The sequence below is a fragment of the Sapajus apella genome, unplaced genomic scaffold (genome assembly GCF_009761245.1).
Source record: "Sapajus apella isolate SASKATOON/1434 unplaced genomic scaffold, GSC_monkey_1.0 scaffold2, whole genome shotgun sequence".
NCBI lineage: Eukaryota > Metazoa > Chordata > Mammalia > Primates > Cebidae > Sapajus > Sapajus apella.
In genome coordinates, this window is record NW_022436942.1 from 30,737,190 (window position 1) to 30,759,886 (window position 22,697).

At 37.2% G+C, this 22,697-nt stretch overlaps 1 protein-coding gene across 1 annotated transcript in view; it reads left to right on the forward strand.

Moving 5' to 3' along the window:
- Nucleotides 1-22,697, forward strand: part of LGR5 (leucine rich repeat containing G protein-coupled receptor 5) — a 142,828-nt gene that overhangs the window by 2,201 nt on the left and 117,930 nt on the right. The window lies entirely within an intron of this gene.

Below are 22,697 nucleotides of genomic sequence, written 5' to 3' on the forward strand. Positions count from 1 at the left end.
GTTGCAAGGATCCTGAGCTCTCCAAAGCAGTGAATTTGTGAGACCAGTTTGGCAATTTTGCTTAGGAGCCTATCACTCTGCTTCTTTGCCATCACCCTGAAGAAGTTTGACTATATACAAGAGAGGTGTGCAGTGCCCCCAAACACTTAACCTACTATTTAAATTATACATTCATTATAAAATATGTTTAAGAATACAGAAAATAAGCTTATGAATAGTTCCAGATTGCTTTCTTCTCTCCCTTGAAAGAACAAACATTTGTTAGCCTTCCGTTACTAAAAGTTGGCATAAAATTCTGCTTTAAACCATTTCCCACATACCTCAAATGCATTTAACTGTGCCCTCCATGTGCTCAGGAGAACCTACTGCCACCTACTGCCAATGTTCCCTATGTATCTATAGATAGAACAATCTATCTATCTATATTACAGATAATCCCTTGAAGTTAAAATACTGTTAGGAAATTAAGTTTCATATTATTCTCATGTTATTTGATGACAGCCTGTACCCTGGCTTAAGAAGAAATTTTCCCAGTGCCCTATGAATTATTAAATTCAGAGTGTCTGTATAAAGTGATATCTAAATATTAAATAATTTCTTCTAATGCAACACAGTTCAGGGACTATGATTGCTAAATATAGAAGTCAGTCTTGAAGTATATAATCAACCTGGTGTTCTTTGTAATGTGTGATTTCATAATTTGGTGGCCTTATATACTAAAAAATGCCAAGGGCCATGGGATGCCCTTTGAGCAGGTGTCGAGGGTTTAGGGTTATTTTGGTTAAGGGTTAACCACAGGAACGCTATGCAGACATGAAGGGTAGACGACGCCCTCTTTTGGTTACACCTAGTATTCTCTGACCATTTCTGTCTTCACTTGTGCAGTCAAAACATAAAAGAGGAATCTCGACTTACTCATATTCAAATAAATGAATATGTGTTCTACTGATTTTCTTATTTTAAGGAATAACTTCCCTTCGCTGTTGAAAGGGAACACAAAGTTATAGCTCCACTCCACTGGGGCCCAGTAGTAATTGAGCCTTGATGAGAAAGTTGCAGTGTACAAAGACTGATGTGGTGAAAAGCCAGAACTGCTATCATTTATTTGTAAGAGGTTATCATCATTTATTTAGTCAAAATGTTATCTCCTAATCCCCCTCAAAAAAAGAATAAGCATTTCCTTTTCTTCAAACAGACTGATGATGGCAAGTTCCAGCTGTACACATTTGGCAAGTAGCTGTACACATTTGCCACCATCTGATAGCCGGCTAGTCAGACTTGTAGGTAAAGAAAGTTTCCTACATCTCTTCATAGAATGCAAGCACTACTTATGTGCCATTTTATAATCTTTTTACCCAGAAAAGCAAAATGTTAAGCCAGTCCAAATATTAATATTAACTCTCTTTTCTTACTGAGCTGCCTTCCCCAGTAGGTCTTTAACTGGACCAGGGAACATAGCGGAAACACTGGAAAAATCTCAATCTTCATCTCTTCTCTCCCCCAACTTCCCCAGCAAGTGGTTATGAGCTCTGATTTTACTAACAGGGGCTAATAAAGTTTACTTAGCAGAAAATAAGGAACATACCAAAGTTGAAATATAAAAGCAGACAATAATTATTTACAACATTTAGTACATCTCTATCTACCAGTTCTGATCTGTCCTAAATAACGTAGTTCTAGCATCTAATCTTAGTATAGACAAGTTACTTTAATGCATCAAATGTGGACATTTTTGCTAATAGGGTCTTAAAAGTAAACTCCCCTTTGCTACTTTGATGTGTCTTTCATCTAGTTAGTGTGACATTCAGATAGAAAACTAAATGCTAATGAGCATCCTAATACAGTAAATATGCTTTGCTTTATTGGTCCAGAACAGCTATTTTTTCCTTGCTGTTGCTTAAAGGCATTCACATTTCATCCACAAGCAAATTTGTGTTATATAAACCAAAGGAACCAAGAGAAAGAATGTTTTTTTAATTTTACGTGGTTTGGTTATTTTTCATATGTAACTTTGAAACAAAATTGAATTTTACATATAACTAGTAAAACTGATGTTAGTAAGAATGGAACAAAAGCCTCAATTAGTTAAATTAGGCACCAGCTTAATATTACAAATGTGTTTTAATATTTAAGATGCAGTTTCAAAATGAAAGATCCTTTTTAGAATCTTCTTTGAAAATGATTTAATATAGTTCTGCTTCTCTTCAAGCAAAGAAAGTTATCTTAAATAAAAGAAAATTTACTTTAGAAGTGATAACAAAAATAGTGACTGTTATAACAGTCTTAACATTTAGATCAGTTACAAACATTATACAGTTTGCTCTACAATGTACTTTTAGAATTGTTTAAAATATAATGATGCCAGTCAATTTTCTTCATTTCAATACAGCTCTTTCTTTTTCTCTAGGATTCCTGGGGATTTTTTCCATAGCGTTTTTGTTATGGGGTGAATTATTAAAACTAATTGATCATTAGCCTAAGTAACTTTTAAAAGTCATGAGTTCATTCGAACAATTTTGTGGCATAAATTTAGAATAAATATTTTACTGAACATATTTAACATATGCATGGCAGAGTTTGCATGACAAGAATGAATTTCTATACATAATAAACATGATCTTTAGTTTTTTTCTTTCTTCCTTGTGCATTTTCTCAAAGTAAAGGAGTTCTGATGTAGCAACAAAAGGTAGCAATCATAAATGAGTTAGAAGATCAGAATCAAGAAATAGCCTGGGGAGTTAAATAACACCACATTTTGATAATAGACCAGTCACACTTGGAAGTGTTTAAAGAAGTTCAGAAACACAAAACTAGTCTATGATTTCTGAAAGTTACGTATTTTATCTGAATGATTTTATTGTTTTCAGTTTTTAAAATATACCTGCCAAAGGCACAGAAGTATCAGACCAAACAATTAACACAGTAGAGCTATCATAAAATTAAAGACATTATAGAATATTTATACTTTTATAAATGAAACTTAATTTTGACTTAGCAAAGCTTTTTTATATTTCTTCTATCAAATTCATGCATTTGTCATTTTAGCTACAAATTTAAATATGTTTCTAAATAATCTAAATCACATACCATAAGATGGAAATGAAAAACAGCAATGGGTTATCCAATGAGCAATTTTGTGAAGTAATGTTTTTGTTTGGTTCAGTTATTTATGCAAATTTAGAATAAAGCTAAATGGCACATTTTCTTGTAAACACTTCCCCAGTAGATTTTTCTGGTAAATTGAAGTCTTCATGAGAAGGCAAATTCCTTCCTATAAGATTCAACTTCCTCACTTCAGTTGCAATATTTTCCTTTATAGAGTCTCATTTTGTAGCAGAGAGATAAATCAGACCAGCGCTAAAGCCGCAACTGACTGGCATATTACGTATCAAACAAATTGAGTTGAGTATCAAGTCCTGTTGCTATTTTTGATGTATCTTAGCAGAATTTCACTTGTTAAATCTGCTCATGAGTTCCAGCCCACTACAACTCTTCTATTCCCAGATCTGTCAGCTTTAATCCACACTTTTATTTAGCCATTGTGGATACTAACTACATGCCCAACTTCACCTCTGGAACTCTATCTATGGCAAAAGGAGACATTTCACAGTCTATAATGTGGAATTTTAAATTTAATTCTCGTAATTCAAAATTTATTTTGTTCTCCATATGTTACATGGTAGGAAGCAGGTCCATTCTTAAAATCTGTGGCATTTTTTCCTGTTAAATTGCTTAAGCCCAATGGGAATGCCTGGCTTAAAACTAGGAGGGAGAAAAAATATTAGTCATTTGATTTTAAGAAATGGAATAATATATCTAGTGGTAATGCTAAAAGGCCTTTAACATGGTGTTAGCATTAATGGAATACTATTAAAAGATGTTTCATAAGCAGAAGTGCTTCCATATATCCTCATGTATTACTTCTCTTCTTAATGTTTAAGTCTGGAATTGGAGAGGCTGAAATTTATTTGGAGAGTATGCAAAGGAACTGACTCCTGACCATACAAACAACTTCTTGAAAGTCAGATGAAATAACACCCCATGGTTTAATGATGGGTTCTTTCCTTCAGAGCTAATTCTTCTTACATGGCTGTAAGCTCCTCCAGGGTAGGACATTTTCCACTTTATATCCCAAGTGCCCATACCAATGCCTGACTCAGGGGAGTTTCGTAAATACTGAATATTTTTCGGTAATGTTGAATTGAGTGGAATTGACTGAACCAGCTGCTGAAATCCCAGTGGCTAGTACAGGTCAGAGAAAGACAGGTGAGAACTGCTAGTCCGCAAGTACAAACAACGCAAGGCCGATGGTATTCCACAATTATTATCCAGCCCCATTTGAAATATGACTGAATGGTGTTCAGTTTAAATGACGCAATGGGTTGTTTATTTTAACACATGCCATGATTTACATGTATAAATTACTTTATTATTTTAATAGCTATATTCATAATAATTGATAGTTGGATTGTGTTTCCCAAGTGTCCGGCACTAAATACTTTACTCAATCAAAGGTCCCACAAAGGTACTAAATACTTTACTCAGTCAATGCCCCACTTGTGGTGGGGCAACTTGCGACAAGTTAGGAATGATAATAGCACGTCTTATTAGGTAAGCTTACCGTAAGCTTATTTCAAGTATTTCCATTGCTCAAAATATTTTTGGACTTCCTTTGAAGTTATCTTCAGGGCCAGTTTACAGCAACCCAAGAAAATCGGCTTTCCAATTTATACTTATGCCTTGTAATAATTTTAATTGGTGCCAAAATATTTCAGCCCATTTTTCTTTTCAGGAACACAATTTATGAAGCCCTAATACCAGAAATATTTTTTCAGGGAATTCCAGAGCAAAATGCAGTTTTAAATTTTTCAGTAATGTGAGCATTACTTTACATAGTTTAGGGCCAATATTTTAAGTTTAGTAGACATCTTTTTATATCCATTTTCTTACTACCACAGAAACATTTTTTCTTGTCTCCAAATCAGAGATAAGTTGTGGTAGCTGCCAGAGTATTGTAAAGAGTGATCAATAGATTAGTAGCCTTTTAAGCAAGAATAAAACCTTTTTCCTATAACCAGATCTATATGTCAAATGAAGTAGCTGCATTCTTTGGAACGCTCTTGGAACTATTTCTCAGTTCAGAGAGACATGAACTTTCTTAACAAGCAAATTCTATTTGAGCTTATATTCACCTTTAAAATGGATGAGATCAGATAAATTGTTGTCACAAAGGTATCATAATGTTACTCATTTGATTCAGAGAATTATTCCAAAGTTTTATCAAATTCCCCAACATATATTTTAAAACTATGCATGGTTTAACCATTAGACAATTAGTGATACAGACTTATGTGTCAGTTAGAAATCTGGATAAATCATAGAAAAGCTCCACCCCCCTTCAAACAATGAAAAACCTTTTCTGAACAATGCAGTTAATTTCCTCAGTCCTTCAATTCAGTTTATTAACCTGATATACATTAATCACTTATTGTATGATAAAGTCAACAGAAAAAACAATACTGATGTTTAGAAAAATTGGGATATGTTTAGAGCACAGTCTCTAGAATGTCTTAAAATAGTACCCACATACTCTAGGTTTTTATTGACTTAATTTAAAGTTATTTAACAATCTCTAATTTTCAAGTGTCCCATCTTTTATACATGCACATTTTCCATATATTCATTTGATCTTTCTTGCCTTCAGAAGGAGTATTTGCTGCTTCTTCAAACAAGGACTGTGGTGGCCAAGGGGAAGAAAGTAGTGTCTCGTGCACACACTAACACATACACCAACACACTAATAAGAAACAATTCCCTTTGTGTCATTTGCTTGGCAGAAATGATACAAATGTCGGCAGGGCATGGCTGTGGAGGGTCGACCCTTTAAAAGGGAGACTGTGGAGCTGGCTGCTTGAAGGCACCTTCAGTTAGGTTCTGAAACTGAAATGCAGAAGACAATCGTCCTGGCAAAGGGAGCCCAACTCCAGCTGAGAACGCGTGCATGGAGCTGACCTCCCTCCTCAGCCTGCCAGGCGAGATTAAGCTTCTCTCAAGTGGTCCCTTGTTAGCCGGTCCTTTTTTCCATGTTGCTCATCTTTCACAACTAGAAGCCAAGTGTTTCAAACTGTTCCTCAATTTGCAGCCAAATTCCTTTATTTCCCCCTTCCCCCTCCTTGTCTCCCCCTTCCACACACACACACACACACACACACACACACACACACACACACACAACTGTGGTGGCTACCCTTATATGCATGCCTTCTTTTCAAAGCCTACACCAAGAAAAGAACCTAAGAATTTTTAAGTTTCACTAAAAAACTGGTAAATACTTTTGTTCTCATTTTTCTTGAAACCTTGATTAAGTAGAGCAGAGACCTCTACAAAAGATGTCTATTTGTAAAAATAACCTTTCTTTGATCAAAAAAGCCACAAAAGTGTACTTCTCAGGAAACTAGAAAAACCACACATGATCTCAAGTGGAAAAAATATAAAGAATTTGCTGAATTTTTAACCTTAGTACATAACAAGGATATTATTTTAAAGTTGGTTGGTTAATGTGGGCTGTGTTAGAACTTTCATTGTGTTGTGTTTGGGTTTATGCAATGTTATTTTAATGAGTTTATTGGTTCGATGAACAAAACATCACATGATGCTTGAAGTTTTTAGGCTATAAATTTCCTCGTGAGGCACTTATTGAATGAACTCTGTTATATAATCAATTGGTCTTTAAATCTATCCACACAAAAATATAATCTTTCAGTTTTTCACATAATAAAATAAAAATTTCCATAGAAGATACTATATTCCTTAATCAACTATTTTGTATATATATCTCGACACTTTCACTATAAACATTTATTTCACAGTATTTGCTGAGTGAATCTACAGAGTGAATTTGAAGCCTTCTAGTAAAGACTGAGAATAAAGAACCTTCCTCTTTATTTCTTTGTCTTTGTACTTCCTGTCCTGAAGTCACCCTTAGCAGACATGCCTGCATTTGGCAATAGGTTTACTCTATCATTGTTACAGTGTTAACTGTACAATAGAGAAAAGCCTAGAAGAAGAATGGCAAGAGGCTAACAGAAAAAATCTGCTACCCAAGAGACAGTGCTGACAGGACTGAGAGACTGTGAGCTACTGGCCTCCACTAGACACCTGCTCCCAGGGGGTACACTTCCCGTTTCTCCATCCCTTGAGTCAAGATAGTATCAGAAAACTGAAAGGATGCCTTTTCCTTATGTCAGTTGCTTTCCCCACCAAGAGCTTCAAACTAGAAGACGAAGGGAAGTTTAGAAAGAAGAGTCTTTGAAATTAAATTATCAACTCAAGTCACCGAAATTGGGGTCTCTGATTTAAACTTGGAAAAGCCACATCACTGTTCTGTGGTGGAAGATCTTAACTCATCCGCAGCTCCCGTTCTCCAGCAGCTGTTGTTCTCAGGGACTCAGTGCAATATAGTACAGGAGGAAGTTCAAGATCTTTTTTTACTGAGTCTTCAAGCTCGGGTAGCAAAAGGAAATCCTAGTTAAACCAGATTCTCCCAGGGTGTGAGTATATCTCATTTGAGGAACTCAAAGGGTTTAGCAGCATGATTAACTGACAGCAAGTGTCCACCTTCCGCTTCCCAGCTGCTGGCCTTCCAGGAAAACATTCACTTCCTCAGAGTCTTTTGGTTATGAGAAGTGTTAGATAGATATGTTCTGGTCCTGAATGACTGCTACATAGTAATTTAAAGCCCTCTTTGCCTTAGCTGCAGGAACATCTCAGAATGTAATTAACTGCATATTGAGAAGGAGGGCTACTTTTGGGAGATTTATGTTAATTATAATAAAACTAATTTAGAGCTTGAGCTAATACCTAACTATATTTCAAGTAAGTTCTACTGTGAAGAACTAAAAGGATAATCTTTTATCCACAAATTACCAGAATGACTAAGCTATATATCTAAGGTCACATTACACAATGCAAGACTGAAATTTAATCATGATTGCTAGAGCATTACCCTAATTGCCCAAATAAACAGAATTAAAATCACTTAGATGGGTTACAAAGGATTTCAATGAGTCAAAAGCTATGGCTACTCAGGGAATTTAGAATGGAAAGAACCTTGGAAGTTACCTAATCCAACGTCTTTATTTCACAGATGATGAAATTTATGTTCATAAGAGGTTAATGACATTCCAAAAATCACACAGCTAGCAAAGACAGAATTGGACCCCAGCTCTCTTGAAAACAGTCCAGTGCTGCTTCTCGGTCACCTTTATATTTCAATGTCAGATACTCAAATGAACTCAAAAACTGCCAGTTACTTTTCTAGATGTTGCCAAATATCCTGTGGCTTACACATGTTCTGTATGTCTGTATCTAGGTGTGTACTTGAATTCTAACAATATCATCTTATTTTGGTTCATTGTAAATAGAGATACAGTGTCTCTGTATCAACTAAAAACCTGCAGAGCAAAAAGGAACACTCAGATTTAGTTTGAAGAATGTATAATTAATTCCCCAAATGTCTGTTCATAGTTGTCATTATTTCTTTTTTCTTTTTTTGGTAAAGATGGGAGTCTGGCTATGTTGCCCACACTGGTCTCAAACTCCTTACTTCAAGTAATTCTCTACCTCAGACTTCCAAAGTGCTGGGCTTATAGGCAGTAGCCACCAGGCCCAGCCTCTGTTCATAGTAGTTAAATATGTGATTATTCTAATTAAAATTTCATTTGTTACCTTAATTTGATAAAATTTTGGTTGCCTTAATGCCTCCTGTAACCATCCTCTTTCTCTTCTAGCAGTGAAATTGCATGAGTCCAGGGTTTACTCACTTTTTTCCTGGATGACTGTAGCAGTTTCCTGTCATGGTTTACAGAGACCCCCATCACATACACACACACTCCCTACTATCCACTAGTCTCTCCAAGATGCACCTCTGGTCATGTCTTACCTATATTGAATCCTTCATTAGTTTCCTGTGACTTCATAATAACTTTTAACACATCAGTTTAGCCCAAAAAGCCAACTGTTCTTGCCTCATCCCTAACCTGCAACCACTGCTGCCAAATTCCCCCTCCCTAGCTCCCTGTTAAAAGAAAAATCTTAGACAAATTAAACTTAACAGAGTTTAACTGAGCAAAGAACAAATTGGGCAGCCCGCAAACCAGAATAGGTTTAGAGAGATTCTGGCACTGAATCTGGTTTGAAGAAAATTTATGAACAGAAGAGGGAAAGTGAAGAACAGAAAATGGAAGTGAGGTACAGAAACAGATGGATTGATTACAGCTTGGTGTTTGCCTCATTTGAACAAATGTTTGAATAGTTGGCCATCTTTGATTGGACAAAACTCAGTGCTTGTGACAAGAGGAGGTTAAAGTCTGTTTTCACATCATTAGGTTGCAGCTTACTATGTACGGAGAAACCTTTAGGCCAAACTTAGAATGTAAATGGGTGGCTTTAGCCTGAATTTAACACCCAAAGCTTTCTTCTCTCCAGCCATTTCAAACTGCATCCTACAATTTCCCTACTTCATGCCTCCAGGTGTTCACATGTGTTGCCCTCTGCTGGGATTGTCTTTATTCTTTTGCTATCCTCTATGAGTCTTTCCATACTCAGCTCAAATATCATCTCCTCTGGGAAGATTTCTGAAACCCCACATTTTAGAAACCTGTCTTTGATGCTCCCACATCATGCTGAGCCCACTTCGATCATAGCACCCACCACACTTGATCACCATATTTCATCTACTTGTCTGTTTCCTCTACTGGACTACATACTCCTTGAAAATTAGATCAGAACACAGAGTTCTTGTATATTGATTATGTTTTTCATTTTCTCTATTTTATGATGCTTTGACTTGCAGCTCCTAAAGAGACTGCCCCTCCTAGGGCTAGGTAATTCCTGGAGATAGCAAATGATTTTCTTGTGAGTGCATCTTTCATATGCAAACCAACCTATCCAAAGTCCATGCCCCTACCCACTCCCTTTCCCAGGCTCTTGGAGGGCTCTTATACTCTAGGTCAATATTTTCCTGTTCTACTCACCCCAAGCTCAGATTTCAGATAAATTGGGATAGCCCCTACACCTTAGAGCTCACAGAAATTATTCAACTGGCCAATCTTAAACCTGCTTACCCTGCCTTGTCCATTCCTTCCCATGGAAACCACAATAAAGGACCTTGCCCATGATATTCTTTTGCTCCTTCTGTCTCCAGACTGAGCCCAGAGCTTTCCTGTGTGGCTCTGCGTGGAACGGTGGGCCCTTTCCTCTTGGGAACTATGAGTAACAAACTCCCTTTTCAATGGCAGTCATCACCTGATCTGTTGGCCTCATCCCACCTGAATAATATTAATACCTACATTTTAAAACACCCTGTGTCCATGTATGTCTGCACCTGGACAACTTCAAAAGGGCACATAGAGCAGGTACATTTGAAGGATAGTCAGCACAGTTTTCTCTCTGGAGGGCACTCTTCTGTTCCCCTAAACTCTATGTAAAACTCAAACTTTGTCCACATACCTAAGACATAAGATGCCATTTTCTAGCTACCAAATGTGCAATGGAGTGAGACTAGTTGATATAATTTCTGATATAATCTTATAATGTGATGACAGAGAGATTCTTTCCTCTAAATTTGGCAGACTGATTGTTTGTAATCTACCAAGACAGAGGGAAAAAAATTCAAAAAGTGCTGTTGATGCTTTTACCCATAGTTCCCCATTTGACCCTCAAAACAAACAGTAAAATAGTTATTACTATCAATATGAGAACATCTCTTGATGTTAGAAATGAGAACATTTCTTGATTACTATTGCAGTCTTAAGTGATCTAGACAGGTTACTCAATGCTTCAGTTTTCTCATTTGTAAGATGGCAATAATAATGATGTCTACCTAACTAAGTTGTTGTGAAGACTGGTGAGATAATGCACATAAAGCACTTTGCGTGGCACGTCACTTGTGTAGCACGCATTAAATGTTAGTGCAATTATTTCTGTTGATGATGTTAGAGTTGTTATCACACTAAACCTATGCTTTCCAAGTACACACCATGTTGCCTCTTACTGTTATTCCCTAAATTAGCTAAATTAATTACCCTGAATGTTTAAAAGTATAATTTTCATTAAATAAGATTTCCTAATGTTGAAGACAAGAAAAAAACAGCAGAAAGACACCTACTAGGTAAAAAACTAGAGGAAAAAGAAGAGGCATCTTCAAATGACTTTGGCATCATCCAGCATGTTATAAATAAAAATATTCTAACTTTTGTTTCTGATCTTTGATATCAAATAGACAAAAGATTATGTGTTTTAAATGAAGTTTCATATTTGCACAGGAGTGTGTAGCATTGTGTAGACACTGCACAAATCTCCAGGATAGCTGACGGCTAAGTGAACACTTTGTCACAGAGAGTAGGCTGATAGCACAACGTTAGGACTCTACTCCTCAGATACATTTTAATGAATTGCCCACAATGTATAGTACTGAGCTTGAATTGCTTGCTTTCATTCTTTCCTTTTTTTATTTCATCCACTCTCATAACTTTTCCTTACTGTGAAAGAAAAATTCAGCTTGGTAGCTTGTTGTGCTCTCAGAAGCTCCAATATCAGCAGCTGATTTGTTACAGTGGCAGGCAAGAGATGATGGATTTAAGGCGACTGAAAGAAGGTAGGGAATTCAACCTCCTTCAGAGCCAAAAACACATTCAAGCAAAACCAAGATTTCAACACAACAAAAATGTGTGTCTTTTCTTTTATATTAACTGAAAAAATAGTTCTACTTTAAGAGCAAAAACTAATTTAAGGAATAGGCTTGTGTCTACCTGAAAATACATCCAAAATAATCTAATTTTCATGAGGAACTTCAGTACTCATATTCGATAAAGAAGCAGTTGGTTCAATATAATTGCAAGAAGGATATTTCAGTCAGTGATGGCGATGAGGCTAATATCATTCCCTGGAGAATAACAGGTTTCAATGATGTGAATCTGTGTAAAAGAGGGATTCAAAGTTAAATAAGGGGTCAAAGCACCACATGGACTTGTGTTTCAAGCAGGAAGCCTCTGGAATTAGGCCCAGTGACCCTCAGGGAGAAGAGACATAGGTGATCAGTTATTGGAGCAAGACAGTCTTTTAATCCTATTGGATGAGCTTGTATTACTGTCTCTGCAGATGTTCTGTAGGCCTCTGCAAAAGAGGCAAGCTGCTTTGACCATAACTGATGAAATCAAGAGGGCAGGTCTGAAAAAAAAAGAGAAATTTCCTTATATCTTACTACATGTAAAAAGATGATTCTGGAATTCCCAAGTGCCAACTGAATTAATAAACCAGGGAGCTGATTTATTTTACCACTCTAAAGCCAACATGAAAGAAACTGCAAGACAGACATATACTATGTATCATCCAGCAGCACAGATTGGAGAAATAGACTTTGTCAGCCCACCTTTATCAGACAGTGTAAATAATCACCAAACCAAAGGAAGCAGAAGGCAGCAAAAGTCAAACAATTTCAAATGGAGAGTCAGAGAATCTCTCTCAGACAAAGGGAAGTCCTTCAAGTGGAGAGGAGAGGGTAAGAGGAAAGTGGCAGCCCAGAGGAGACCAGAATGTTGCAAATTAGGAAGAAATAAAACAACACCCAAAGGAACTCCAAGGAGAGTTGTAGCGCAGGACAGAGAAAAGAGTGAGGCAAAAGGAGGACCTGCCAATCATAGCACAGAGCTTGGCTACTGTCTCCACTGTGGAGCTGGCTCGCCCCCTGGGTAGAGTACAATCTTTTGTAGTATCCACAAGACACACACACATGTGCACAAACATACACACACACACACACCCCAGGGGCACATCTCTGCATATACACAAAAGAACAAGGCAAAAACACTCATTGTAGAAATACCCTCAAAATCTCAAAATATATATCTAACCTATAGGATAAGGCAATTGGAATACCCCTGGGACTGGGAAATAATTAACGCTACGGTGCAGGGGGAAAAAAGCAAACAAGAAATGCAGGAGAGTAGTACACTCGATTAGAAGTCCAGATCTGTAGTTCTTAAACGTGCCAGCACATTAGTTCCAACTGGGAGCTAATTTAACCATCTCAAAGCCCAGATCCCACACCAAACCAACTGAATCACAATCTCTGAGGGAAGGAGCTAAGCATCAGAATGTACTTTAACTCCCCAAGGCAGATTCAATATGCGACCAAGTTTGGGAACCACTGATTTGGGTCTAGCTACACCACTAATCAGTCACAGAACCTCTGGCAAGATGCATATCCTCCCTGCCTCAATTTTTACATCTGTAAAATAAGAGAGGTGAACACATGTTCTGAGGTCTCTCCTAATTCAGTCGTTCTTTCTAGGAGTCTATCATCTTGGCATCTTTCTGTATCGCAATAGGGCAGGTGTAGCAGAATTGTAGGAAATGGGAGGTTTCCACACACCCACACCCACTCCCACTTTGTGCAGCAAATCTGGAAGCATTGTTTACTCTCCTGAAGTGAGCATTACTTAAAATGACTTTATTTGTTTTACAGTTTAGAGAGCCTCTGAAAGCAGCCTCAGGAGCCCATTCATTTCATTAACATTAAATCAACAAGCAGACCTTCTTTCTGCCTCTCTCTAGCAGGATTAATGGATTTTGGCATGATTTGTGCACCTAGCAGCAAAACCTCGTGCTGAGAAAGCTAGCAGGCTTGACTAATTCCCAGTAGTGCTAACTTCATAAACTTACTTTAAGCTTTTAACTTTGACTAAAGATTAAAGGTAATGACTTCACGCTATTGTTTGAAGGTATGATACTCAAGATACACAAAAAAAATTCTACAAAAATGATAAATCATTTGATAAATTAACATTATATATGTAAGTGCATATAGATATGGTTTTTATGCTTATGAAAGTACTCAATTCTAAAACACTGAGAGATTTATGTAATTAATAATCATTATAGTAAATAGAGCATTGATGGATGTATTTGTAAATTGCAAGCATAAAAACTTATGGTTAGAATATTATAACATACTGATAGAAGACCCAGTTTCACATGATGGGTCATTGACTATGAGAAATTTTCTAAGAAGGAAAATTTTTCCACTCTATGAGACTGGTTATCACCTATAAAGCAACCTCACACATGACTATACTTATATTTTTTTATTCCAGTCTTACATTAAATTCAAAATTTAGATAAGTCCACATGAAGACAGGGGAGAAAAGGAAAAAATACAGTATTTCCAGCCCATCTGACAAGACTACATAAAAAGCTTTTGATCAAAGGGTCTTAAGTACACTTTACTGGTGTGACAAACAACATTTTTATCCCTTTATTAGATTTATTTTTCTTCTGAAAACTGCAGTGACCAGGGTATGGTTTGTGAAAGAAAGCTGGCAGGGTTGTGTTCTTTGATTCCTAATTAACACCTTCAGTCTCAAAAGAGAACCAACAGAAATACCATAAAATGTTGCAGCTGCATTGTGATTCCGCTTGGTTGGTTTGTTAAAAGTCGGCTGGGCATTGGCAGCTGCAATAAAGGGAAAGCTCAATGGATGTTTTGTATTGTGCCCACTGAAGTGAAAGAAGGCAACCATTTTATTTTTCAAATGGGCAGCTGCAGAGGGAGGTTTAAATGGAGCTAAATGCAAGATTTACTGTTAATTTATAGTAAATAAATAAAGAAAATAAAACCTAACTTTCCAGTTTTTACAGTCACAGAACTGACATTTTAGCTAGAAATTATTAAGGATAATCATTTTAGAGCTTTCAAGCAACCAATTTGGGGAATTCGGCAACAAGGAATAGCATTCATTTAAAATCAAAATAGCCTTTTTGAAAGAGCTGAGCAAGCCAAAGCTTTAGAAGCTGACATTTCCACTTTGAAAGGTAAAGATATATCTTTCCTGTCTTGGGTAACGTAACTCCCTCGTCCCACTTTATTGAAACCCTAAAATTTGTTCAGATGGAAATTGAGTAAGATTCCATACACCCCCACCTCACTTTTTTTTTTTAAGAGCATGGAGTTGAATTTTGCCTATGGTAGGGGAATAAAGGAGGCATTTAACTCTGGTCAGATAAATCTCACTCACATTCAAAAATGCAATTAAGGAAATATGTAAATCTAGATGTTTCATCAAATGCTAGCTAAGGGGTTACTAGTTCTTTTCGAACACAATGACTGAACTAAAGAACTTTAGTGTCTGTGTAAGAACCATTGTCCAAGCCGCAGTCCCTGTTGGAAACAGAGTCCGGCCTGGCCGTGGGAAATACCTACATATTTGACACAGGCCCTATTTCTGAGAGAAAGGGGATGGAAGAGAAAGTATGGAGATTTTACTGTTGCATTCTAATCAACCATGATCTGCCTAATTTGCTTTGATCAGGAAGATAAACTAATTTTTCTATGGGCTGGTTAAAAGTAATTAGCAAGCCAAAGCTTTCATGTTATTTCAAAAGAGCTAAAGTAAAGGGGATCAGAAATCGTAATGGTGGGAGCTAAAAACATCTTTTCTGCTCGTCTAAGAGTACTGTTCATTCAAAATAGGATACTGACACAGAAGAGGAACTCCAGCTAAAGATAGTTTCATGGGCTGCATAACCATTGTAAAGCCAGGGATTTACACAGTTAGTGCTATGGAACTAAACAAAGCTACCAAAAGTGACTTATAATTGGTGTCTGTGTCATACAGTCCTGCTTTTTGTGGGAACACCTTTACCTTCATGTAAAAAGGTGCAGTTATTGCCAGGTCCTAAAGCATTGTTGGTTTTTCCTGAAGCTCAGCTTTTCAGATTTGCGCTGTTGGAAGCAGTTGCCTGTGTTTATTTGAACGCTACGCTGTTGCTGCTCCTCTCATGCACACAGACCCAGCCAACTTAGGATCCTACAATTCTGGACATACTAGAATGCGATCTAAAATCAAACTGAAAAAACTAATCAGGAACCTGACACCACAGTTGCTTCAATTTCACAGCCTGGTTCATGGTTTTTGTGCCAGTTACCAACTTCAGTAATGCCGCCTCCTCCTTTCTTGTTTTTTTTTCTAAGATCCTAAACACATGTAGTCATTAGATGAGAAGGAAAGATTTTGGAATATATAGGATTTTGTTTCTTAAAAAAATCTACTATTTAGTGTTACTTTTTTTCTTGTTGATATGACCTTTGCATTACTTCCCTTTTCAAACTGTTGTAGTAGATACGGTATCTGTAACCTTACTGTAAACTTAATTGCTTTTTTGGCTACTAATCTCCTGTGCTAGGGTACTTAGATACCAAAGTGTGCATTTCAAGTCAGATTTGATGTTCCTTATAAAATGAGTAGATATTTTAAAGGATCTCTGTGAGGTTGAAGTGCAACAAGCTTCAAGGTTACAGAGAAACTATTATTGTGGAATAATTCCAAAGGAAACTAAAAAATATTATTTAAAGACCAATATCCTACCTTATTTTTAAATGTACTTAAAATAATTGGATTTAGTTTTCTCATGTTTTTCTACTATTTTTTGGAAAGCTGCAGTCAACAAACATTTTAATTCTTCTTTCATTGTTTTAAACGTATTAGGCAGTATGTAAAATGTAAACAAGTCTGTTTTTACTTTCTTGCTAGTTTTCATAAGGTCCAGAAAAGATGGCAACTATTAGGAATAAGAAGTCAGTCATGACTGTGGAAGAGACCTTTCATAGTGTCAACTTCATGTTCTTGCAGATTTATTCATTCATTTATCCATTTATTCATACAATGAATATTTATCAACTGCCCACCTTGTGCTAGATGCTAAGGGTATAACAGTGTACAAGTGGTACACAATCCTTGCTTTGTAGGTCAGCAGAAATTTTTTAATGCATATTTAAATTTAAATTATTAAGATGAAAGTGCTCTGATGGCTAACAAGAGTGCACTAAAAGAGAACCTGCCTGGTTTTGGTGGTCAGGGAACACTTTTCTTGGGAAATGACATTTAATCTGAAACTTGGAGGATGAGTTAGAGCTAGCCAAGGAAAGAAGAAGGAAGGAGTATTCTAGACTTTGCCATTTAAGTCTGAGCACTGGCTGAATTCTCCTCTGTGCATTCTGCTCTTACATAGCATGACCTAGTAAGACCAGTAAGTACCCTGTACCAAAGGAGGCTTTAATGCAGTCCCTAAGAAGCAGAATCCTACTGTGGGATCTGACCTGTCATTACTAGGAGCCCTCTCATAAGGCAAGGCACTCTGCAGTTGTGTTCTGATTTCATAAATGTACGTTTTGCTTTACTGGCTTATAGTTTTGCTGGGCATATCTCATTCATTTTCAGTTCTTCTGAAATACAATTATGAATTCATTTATTTGCACCCCTAATAAAACATAAGAAGAAGATAGTAATAATTATGTATGAACCTGTACATTTTCCCTGCATTTTGTGGGTAAGCCAGGAGCTGAGAGCCAGCTACATATGCAAGCCCACTCCCCGCTGGATGTAGAAAGCATGATTCCCCTCTCTTCTTTTCTCATTCATGGTAAACTCTCCCAATTTTTGTTCATAAGGGGGAGCTGGCCAAACCTAAGGGTGCACATTTATTCATTCAACTATTCCACTGACGTTTGCTCCTCACCTACTATCGGGCCAGTTCTACACCAGGCCCAAGAAACAAAGATAAATTAAGGAAACTTTGCTGTCTGGAGTTCACAATTTAATTGAGGAAGACAGACCAGAAAACAAAAGTAGTGTAGTGGTTAAGAACCTTCCTCTGGGGCCAGTCACTTGGTATTAGAATCTTGGTACTTCCCCTTATCTGCTTGGGCAAATTATTTTACTGGTAACTTATAATAAGTACTCCTATAAATTATAATAATTTATAATTATTGTTATTATTATAAATTATTACTCCTCTGGGGCATTTTCTCATCTGTGAAATATAATGTTTCTGCTAGAGCTGTTTCCAAGGGTTATTTGCAGACCACTTAGAACAGTGCCTGGTTAGCTGTTATTACTAGCAGAAGTTGGTATAATGTCCTATGGAAGCAGAGAGAAGAAAACCATTCATTCCACTTGGAGTTGAAAATACTTCACAGAGAGGATCATATTTACCCTGCTTTTAAAGAATAGGGAAGTTTTCACCATATGAATGGGGCATAGCCTCTAGAAGTCAGGACCCACATCAGCACAGGCACAAGAGTATGAAAGCATGTGGAAGGAAAGCTTCAGATTCACTGAACAGGAGATAACAGTGACCGGAATGAAAAACCTATGAAAAGAGAAAATACAAAAAGGTTCCTAAGGATCACAAGGACTCATGAGAAGACACTGAAAGTTTAGTGTGGAGGAGTTGGGTAAAGTTACTCCTCAGTTCCAATCATGACTTCTGCCTGCTAAATAAAGCCTCGGGTCCTTCTTCAAGTTTTCCTTCACATTGCTGGGCCCTTCACAGCACACCAAGCCTCTGAGGCTCAGAGTTTTCATCACACCCTGCCATTGATTAACTATATGACTGGCAAGTACCATTTAACTCTTCCTGATCTGTTATGTACTCTGCTATCTGTTATGTCTTCTACTAAATGAGAATTCATCCGGTGCCCATTTTAGTCCATGCATCCCCCTGGATTAACTGTATATACAGTAAGGGATGCTTAAGTTGCAAATTAATGCCATGTTTAACCCACGGGCATTACACGTTCCTGAACCAGTGGAAAAGTAGAGGCAGAACCAGATTGGGATTCCTCCATAATGGGCTTATTTTCTCAGGAATTATCCAGCTTCATTCTTCCTCCTCTCCTACATAATGACTTCCATTTCATCCTGCCTTAGACAGTGCTTCTATTTCCTATGGGAAAACAGGGCTAGTTTTCTTACTTCTCTACATCTTTGCTCACCTTTTCTCCTGCAAAATAAATGAATAAATGAATGAATGAATGAATGGCTTCTGAATAGAATTCTCAACTAAGTTGTTATCTTGAAACTCAATCCCACCCACTTCAGAAGGTTTTCAGCCATCATTGCTCTGCCGGGAACAGAACCATGACAGATCTTCCCAGGAACTGCTCCTTATCCACTCTCCTTGCCATAGCATCTTCATTTGGGGGTTATAATCTGTTTTGCACCTATTCTGGCAGTAAGTATAGCAGCCAGAAACCACAGCTTATCTTTATCTAGATCTCCAGGCTTCTGATGATTTATGAGTCTGCCCTGTCCCCTTCCCTCATATCTCAGAAGGGATATGCTTGCCTCTTTTCCAAAGTTACCATGCATCTATGATCTGTCATTCATTCCCTTTTCATTCCTAGGACCAATCACCTATTCATTCAGGAAATTTTTATTGAGAATGAGTTATGTAATGTGCTATGGCAGACACAAATGGAGATAATATCAGCTAATTCTCTTCCAGAAGTTTGAAATCTAAAAGGTTAGTATCACTCTATACTTTATTAAATTTGGTAACTTGGCATTTTACTCGATAAAGGGGTTTCCATTTAAAGATATCATGATAGCATCCTCTATTTTCCACTTTTAGTTTATCTATTATCATGTTCGCCACTAGCATAGTACTTGGCACATGTAAGTGTTATATACATATTTTCTATTCGTGGAATGATAGATCCCTCACTTCAGAAAGCAAAGAGTCTTTCCTGTGCTCTTCAATTTCCTCAAATTGTTTCCATTCTGTCTCCTTCCCCTCTCCACCAACATTCTTGAAGGAGAACGCCATATTCATTGCCACCATTCCATAACCATCCAGTCACTCTTTCATCCCTTTTGAAATCAGCCTGCCACCTCCACCATTCAACTTAAATCACTCTCTCTTAAATGCCACCAATGATCTCCTACTGTCTAGTCCAAGTGGCCCTTTCTTAGACCTCAATCATCCTGGACCACTCTACAGTACTGCACTATGATGATCATCCCCCCGTTCCACCTGAAGCAGGATGAGTGCTCCAAGAATCTGGCCTTAAATGCACAGTTTTTGGAATCTGCCAGCTGTGAATTTGGCCATGGCCCAAAGCTCAGTTTCTTTGTCTGGAAAATGGATTAACAGAGCCTATCATCTGTGCTTGGCACATGCCTGCTCAGTCTCCTAATGGGTCTCCTTACCTCCGTCTCATCTCATGCATGTGCAGCTGCCAAATCAGTCTTTCTAAACTGGATGCGAATCATGTCACTTCCCTGCTCAGAAAGCTCCAGAAACACCCAGGGATGGGAAAACTCCAAATCCATAGCCCTGTATGCACCATCTCTCCAACCAGCTCAAATTATACCCAGCTGCAGCAACAGCAGGATTCATGCAGAACTGAGAGTCTGGAGACAGTTTCCTCTGTCAACTTGGCCTCTGAATGGCTGTCACTTAATATCTCCTTATCTACTGTCCTCATTAGCAGATTGAAATCCTAGGTTAATTTAAAGCTAAAGCTCCTAAATGCTAAGATATGAACTTTCTGACCTTATTTTCCATACTCTCTTTTCAAGTTTTCTATATATTCAGGAAAAATGGACTGGGTTCCATTTTTCTAACCTGCTTCTGCTTTCCTCCCCCATCTCAGCTCTCACCAGTTTCTCCCATGGGTAAAAGTCCTTCCTGCAAGGTCTTCTCAAGTACCATCTCCTCGTCCACAGCCGGGAGTAATAGATGCCAATCATCTTTTATGGTGTATTCACATCAAACAAGTCTCATTTGGACTATAGCAATTTTCTCCTCACTCTTCCCTTTGCCCCACTGGTCTAATCTTTGCACTCTGGCTAATTTTGTCTTCCCCTTGCCAGCTTTGGCTGTGCCACATCTCACTTAAAGACCCATCATGCCTCAACATTATCCACTGCCTCAAATCCAACATTTTTATCCAAGGCTTCAAAACACTTCATCAATATATCCCAGATAACCTTAGTTCTCTCACCTGCCAACTGCTCTTCAGGGAAAACTGAAAACAATGTAGTTATGTATGGATAGGGCTCTAAGGGGCTTGAATTTTTAATATTAATTGTGTCACTAACAGGCTGATGCTGTTACAAGTTAGTATAAAATCAGCAAAGAAGCAAAGTTGTACTTTAAAAACTTCAGCTGTGACTGTATTTTATTAAAAATTTAGTATTATGGGTTTAGCATATTTAGCCACTTTACAATAGATTAAGTAAAATTCCATAAATATTTGAGTGCATTTATACTTCAGCCCAGTAGTTTATAACTAGGGCAAAAATCAGAATCATTCATGGGGATTTTTTTAAAGCTCACATTCCCAGGTACTACCATCAGAATAACCTGAACATCTGTTCTTGACATTATTGACACAGGTGATTAAGACTGCTGGATTGCACAACTCAAGGAATTGTACAGTGCACAGTGCTACAGCTTTAGGAAGCGACCCAAAGTAGATGCAGACTGTACATACTCTCTTAGCCTCAGTCAAGAGGTTTACCTAGGCTTTAGTATTAGAAACATTCGGGCTGGGATCTTAGCTTTGTCACTTACTTGATGTGTGACACTGAACAAATTACTAAGTCTCTCTAAACCTCAGTGTCCACATCTATAAAATGTGACAGTGATAGTACTCACTGTAGAGGATAGAATGAGATTGGTTCTTCAAAGCACTCAACACAGCACCTAGCACATAACAAACAATCAACCATTATGATGACAAAGTCTGTCTCTCCAAATCCCTACTTGCCTAAGTAGATTTGAGACCAACTTACGATAGTAATAAAGAAAATATTAACTAAAGGTAATTGATCATTCTACTTGTGTACTTGTAAAGATTAGTATCACTGCAACAAATGCCACTCTTGCATTTATTATTTCTCTACAGGTTATTCGAATATATTTTAGCATATATAAATTATAATATACATATATGTATACATATGTATGTATATGTGTGTGTATGTAATCTCTAGTACATCAAAACACCATATAAAGGATCTTGATCCTGCCTGACTTTTTAACCAAAAGTTTAAAAGGAGGCCTTTGTCAGTATAGGCAAAAAAAATGTACTGTTTCAGAGGTTAGCTGGTAACTCTTTGAAGTGTGCATTTTTAGCCAAAAAAATATAGAAGCCCCTTCTAGAATATGTTATTATAAGGTGGACTTAAATGTCAGTTTATAAAAGATACTTTAAATCACGTATGTTGTATCAAAATACCTTTTACGTTCCTTCACAATACTTACAATTATAATTAAATAATTATTTGCATTATGATCAGCTTAATGTTTATTTCCATGAAAAATATTTCAAAGGAGGACTCTAGAAAGACAGGATCTACATCTTTCTTATTCACTGTTGAATCCCTTGAGCCTAGCACCATGCCTACCACATAATAAGTGCCAAGTAAATATTTGTTGAGTAAGAGGAAGAAAGAAGATAGGAGGGAAGAAGGGATGAATCTTTGTATGCCCACATATTTATCACAGACCCAGGAGCAGTGCCCAGTATAAACTTTGAACTACAAGTGAAGTATACAATCTGGTTATGGATATTTGACATATTCAGAAATATGTGACATGAAATACACATAAGTGTTTTAGGAAAATTATGACTTTCCAGCAGGGTTAAACACAAACAGAGGAGACATAGGGCCTCAGGTTCATCTAAAAGGTGGATTGATAGAGACCAAAAAATGAACTGAGTTAAGAAAAATCAGAATTACATCACATAAGCTACAGTATGGCCCTAGAGTAGACAGAAGGTAAATAATTATAAGTCCATATTAAAGAGAATTTCAGCAGGATAGAGGATACATCTGTTGTTTGATTTA